This window comes from Dryobates pubescens, chromosome 8 (assembly GCF_014839835.1).
Source record: "Dryobates pubescens isolate bDryPub1 chromosome 8, bDryPub1.pri, whole genome shotgun sequence".
Lineage (NCBI taxonomy): Eukaryota > Metazoa > Chordata > Aves > Piciformes > Picidae > Dryobates > Dryobates pubescens.
This window is the reverse complement of record NC_071619.1, coordinates 29,761,576-29,767,575: the sequence shown is the minus strand read 5'-3', so window position 1 is coordinate 29,767,575 and position 6,000 is coordinate 29,761,576.

Below are 6,000 nucleotides of genomic sequence, written 5' to 3'. Positions count from 1 at the left end.
AACTTATGTGGTGCTCTCATGCTGGGGAGAAGTGCACTGCCAGTAGAAAGGACAGAACAGCCTGACTGCTCCCTTCACATCTCATCTGAGATCTTATGCAACCTCGCTTCTTCCACCCTGAGGCTCAATCTGGTCTTCCGCCTCACCCAGTGCACCCTGGCCTCTTAAATTCACGCCCAGTTTCCCCTTCTTTTCCTGTTTTTTGCAGACATTTTCTCCTCACTTCCTGTCACACTTCAGCTGAGAGCCTTCACGTTCCATGCTGAGAGCAAAATTCTTGGTATGTGTCACTTGCAATTACTACCATGAGGACCAGACAAATGAGGTTAGGCATCAAACATTTTTTTTTGCATCCCATAAGCACCTAAAAGACAAGCAGAAGCATTTTCCAGAGATGAAAGGTTAAAAGCAAAGACTTCATAGTGTCAGTGGTGGCACCATCCAGTCCCACCCCCAGCTAAGGGGTGGCTGAAAGCCTGGTTCTGGCTACCAGACCCATGAAGGTTTTCTGGTGAATTTACAGGGTAAGAAGATCTGGGCGCACCAGGTACAGCTATGTCGTTTGTGCTGGCTTTTGCCTTTGGTTTGTCTTATCAAATATGACTCAGTTTATTGCCTGGTGAACTGGCACTCTGTGTGGCAGATGGGGACTTGGTGGCTGCACCTTGCCCAGGGATGGTGCCCTGGCGGTTCCACCACGTCCACAGCCTGAGCATATATCCACAGATCTGGAGACCAAGACAATGTGGGGGAATTATGGAAGGGAAAATCCTGCTGGGTGGAAACTATGACACTCTCTGCACACCCACCCCATGGCCTGTGAGTCTTGAATGTAGTGCTGCTGAACCCCAGCATGCTTTTTTGTACAGCTGTTTGCCTGGCCAGACATCAGCACCCTCATGGTATGGTCATGGGGCAAAGTCACCTTTCCACGCCCTTGCAACAAGTGAGGTAAAACAGAGTTGCTTCCAGAAAAGCACAGCCAACAGGGCAGGTTCCTTCCTCATCTGCTTGTCTCCTGTCCAGCAGAAGAACTCTTGAAGCAACTAACAAGAAGTGGTTACATGGTTTGAGGTGCTGCTCACAATGGTGCCTGATGGAACTGGCAGAAACTGCTCCAGGGTCCCTTAAATTACTCGTGACTCATCCCTCTATGAAGTCATGATCCTTTTGTGTTTATATTTTTTATTGTTTTCTGTATTGTCTGATACTGTGTCAGTCCTTGTGTTTTATTAGACTTCCAGGTCAAGGGTTCTGAAATTGTTTGTCTTTGTCTTGATGTGCAATAAGATGACATATGCCAGCTTGGCAGCACAACATTTTTGATTCCAGTGCAGATTTCAGTACTCCCTGAGTCACACATGGTTCTGCATGTGTCTCAATGCTTGTTGAGTCAGTAAAGACTTCCTGCATTTATAACTAATAGATTATATATGTTGTCTTCCAAGCACAAGATCCCTCTTCACGATCTCTGACTCAATTAGTTCATGACCTTCCCTTAAGCAAACTCCTAACCATTAACCTGGCTGAGCTAGTATTTCTGATTTATGTTTTATATTGCACTAAGGGTGGAAAATAAAGCTGGAAGGAGCTTTGAGATGTCATGAGGTAAATAGACTCAGGTCCATCCAAATACTTCTTAAAATAAAAATAAATGATAACTGACTCCACAAGCTCACAGCATCCTGGGGCAGCAATCTCGGCAGGAGAATTATAGGTCAAGGATGCTGGCTGGTATGGGTACAGGTTTGGATTTTCAGCTCTAAGCTCTAAGGAGAAGATGCCATTATCTCCTCAGGTGTGTGAGGTCTCTGGAGGACCTTTCCTGTTCCAAACATCACAGTCCAAAAGATATCCCTGGCACTATCAATGAGTTGATGGTTGTCATGGAACTGCACAGGTGAAAAATGATGCTAATGCATCAGGTAAGAACAGTGAAATGCAAAATCATATGAATGCAGTTGACATTGTTGTGTGACTGAGTATTGCCTGTCTGATGTAAATAGTACCAGAGGAGTCACCACATTGCTGATATTCATCTCACTCCTTGGACAAATGGAATGACTGCAAGGCACAGACAATGCATTTTGTGGTGCACATATATCACAGAAAACACTGCAGCACAGTTCTGCTCTGATAGCTCTGGTCTAGTAACACACCTGGTGAAAGAGCAGAGAAATAGTTCATGCTGTGGTGACCACATCACATAAATTGTCCATGTCTTCTGCTGCCCAGTGTTCATGCTTGTCCTAGTATGCAGCTGCTAGTTTTCTACCTTCATGTCATAAGCTAAAATCATAAAATAACTTAGTTTGCAAAAGAGCTCTGCATGTTATCTCCTCCAATAGCCCACTCAAAAGCAGGGCCAAGCTTGCAGTCAATCAAGATGCTCAGGGCCCTTGGAGGTTTAAAGCTCTCCAGTAATGGAGGCTCCCCGGCATTTATTTGCAGAATCTGACTATCCTGAGTGTCACAAACTTTTTTTTTTCCATATGTAACCTATTGCAACTTGTAAGTGGAAAGAATGGCTCCATCTCCTCTATAACATCCCATTAAAGCTGGATTTGCTCCAGGCTGAGCAAACCCAGATGCTATCTCAGCCTTTCCTCTTATATCATGTACTCCAGTCTCTAGTCATTCTCCACTGGACTTACTCCAGTATGTCAAAGAACCTATTGTACTTAAGAGCCCCAAAGAAACATTTTCCCAGATGCATTTCCCAACCCTCTATTGTTTTCAAATTTGCAAGAAAATTAAGAACTGCTAACCTATATATTTATAGTAAATAAAAGAAAAAGTCATGTAAGGTCACAGTTTCTGGGCTGTCTTTCCACTTAGCATTAGACAGATGGCTTAGATTCCACCTGGGTCTCTAGAGGCAGATGCAGTCCAGATCTTAATGGGGAACTGCTCAACTGTGGCCATGTCAAATGCTGAGCATATGTCACAACTGCTGGTGTCAAGGGGAAAAGGGGAAAACAGAGCTTCTCCCAGGCAATCAGCACCAGAACAAGAGGACACAGTCTCAAGCTGCACCAGGGGAGGTTTAGGCTGGAGCTGAGGAGAAAGTTCTTCACAGAGAGAGTCAGTCGCCATTGGAATGTGCTGCCCAGGGAGGTGGTGGAGTCACTGTCCCTGGAGGCGCTCAAGAGGGGATTGGATGTGGCACTTGGAGCCATGGTTTAGTAGTGATGAGGTGTTGGGTGACAGGTTGGACTTGATGATCTTTGAGGTCTTTTCCAACCTTATTGATTCTAAGATTCTTTTCAGTGCTTATTGAAATTCAGGGTCCTTCAGTGTATCTTGGGTTGGGCACTTGGGCACTATAAATTTTTCTGACAATCAGAAAATTTTAAGTTGCTCTGCAAAACCATCTTGAAATAAAAAGCCTATGCACACTGCTACATGCTGCTGCCACAAGTAATTGCCAGTGGCTGTACCACAGACATGATCCTTCTATCAGTGATGTCCTGGCGGTGTTCCAAAGATAATTGTACAATTGCTAGGCATGACTCAAGAAAAGAGAATTACTTTTCTAGCTAGAGAGAAGCAAAGGGCACTGCATCCATCTGTTTGCCTTATGGCAGGCTCAGATTGCTATTTACCATGAGTGGTGTAGTTTGAATTCTACCTTCTGTAACTTGCACCTCTTGTTTTGTCCCTTGACAGGGAGCTGGCAGCTCTGAGTCAGTGGAGTCCTGTGGGCCCCACTTGAACAGCCATACATTAAGTGTCAGTAAGTCTTGCTGAGTACATGGGAGTAGGAGTTGAGGAGAATCTACTCCTCAGAGGGTGCAAATTACATGCTTAGCAGGCCACAGAAGGTGCAAAGCACAACCAACTGTGCTGTTCTGAAGACAGCCACACTGCTTCCCAAAGGCTGCTTCCTGTCCTTCCCTGTGGTGTGGAGCCCTAGGTTGCAGGAAGCGAGGGGAATGGCAAATCCAGGAAAGAACAGGCTGAAGGCAAAGGAACAAATAGCTGCTGAAACTGAAATTAGCATCTTGGAGAGAGGTTCAGAATAAATCTTTCCTTTTCAGCTATTTTAGAGAAGGATGTTAGATCTAGCAATGAACTCATCAGGTAGCACTTAGGAACAATATGGGCCAAAGTATCAGCAACTCTTTCTTCTCTGTCAATTATTTTAAGTATCCTTACATAAGTATGTTCATTAGTTATCAAAGACCAGAGTCCTCAAATTATTTGGCACTACAACAGCCCAAATGTCAGAGCATTTGCTAACTGTTCTGCAACTTCAGAGAATAAAATAAGGAGGAAAATGGAAACTTCCATTCAACTACCATGGAAAGCTGCAGGGGCACTGCAGGTACATTTGCTTCATGGGGTTTTCAGCCTTAGTTATTGCTGGAAGTCTTTAGTCCTTCTCCTCCTGCTTCCTTCCTGCACCTCTCTGTTTACCTGGCACAAGCCTTCATGCAGCTGCTCAGAAAGCTGGAGCAGGGAAATTCATCAGAAAAGAAAATGGTTTTGAGTGGCAGTTTTACCTCTCAATTGGAGTCAGCATGTGCCCATACCAACAGCTCTGCCAGCTCAGCAGAGGAGATGGCACTAATGTGGACATAATTCAGCAGTTTGGAAGGGAGAGGAAGAAGGTAGGAATACTTAATCTCAGCTTCATACTAAATGTGTAAGTGTGGCTTAAAATAGGTGAAACTTGCTTGCCATGCTGCTCACAGGGACAAGAACTATAGCTAGCATTCATCTAGCATCTGCCAGTGTGTGCCCTCTTGCATGCTCCAATCCTGGTATCAGCATGCTCCTTACATGCTGCTGCTCCACCAGGGATACTTGCTGCTGGAGGAGACTTTTGAAAGAAATCAGGGACTTTTTAATTCTTTTCAGTTTGCACACCTCTAAACCTCTAAATCTTTCCAGCAGAGCCACAGAACCCCACATAGCAGATTTCAATGCTTGGTTTCTAAAGAACACATTTAGGCAGGATTCCTGGTGTAAAATTGTGGGTCTGAGATGCCAAGCACAAAGCTAAGTTCTTGTTAAGGAGATCTCTGTCAGCTCGCAGATCTTGGACTGTATTTCCTCTTTTGTTTCATTGAATTTGTACACAGATATATAGTTTCCAGTATGCTAACTTGAAGTATTATCCAATCCTGATGTCTAATGATTGTATATTAATATTATAATTATATTATAATTTTATATGAAGGTGTCCAGAGAAGGGCAACAAAGCTGGGGAGGGGTTTGGAGCACAGCCCTATGAAGAGAGGCTGAGGGAGCTGGGGTTGCTTAGCCTGGAGAAGGTGTCAGGGGAGACCTTATTGCTGTCTACAGCTACCTGAAGGGAGGTTGTAGCCAAGTGGGGGTTGGTCTCTTCTCCCAGGCAACCAGCACCAGAACAAGAGGACACAGTCTCAAGCTGCACCAGCAGAGGTGTAGGCTGGATGTTAGGAAGGAGTGCAATAATAGGTACTCATAATAAGGGTGTCTACACTATCTATTTTAGGCTTGTTTGGTGATCTAACTTCTTTGCAATTTGAAATACCAAAACTAGCAGACAAATTCCCTTTTAAAGTCAAGAGACATGGCTGCAGTAGCTAGCTGAATATCTCCTTGCTTGTTGAGATAAAACTGAAGTATGGTTTAACATAGGAAGTATTTGGTAGCTTGGTTAAATACATAGTAATTTAAAAAATACTACTAAGAATAGATATGCAAATTAGCAGCCAATTTCCATCTTCTGTAGCTATCATTTACCTTAAGAAGCACACTATAGACTCTAGCAAATAGGATACTGTGAAATTACACTGGAGATATTTCTTCTTCTGTCAAGTACTGTAATGTTTGAATGTTCATAAGGGCTCAAGTATGTTTGCCTACATCATTGGAAATACTGTTTTGAATAGGAGGAAGGAACATCTGCCTGTCACATGCCCTTTCTATGGAAGCAATAAAATGTAGACATCTTGGACTGAATTTGTAATAATGGCCTCATTACTAGCGAAAGCAAGGACAATGGCTGAA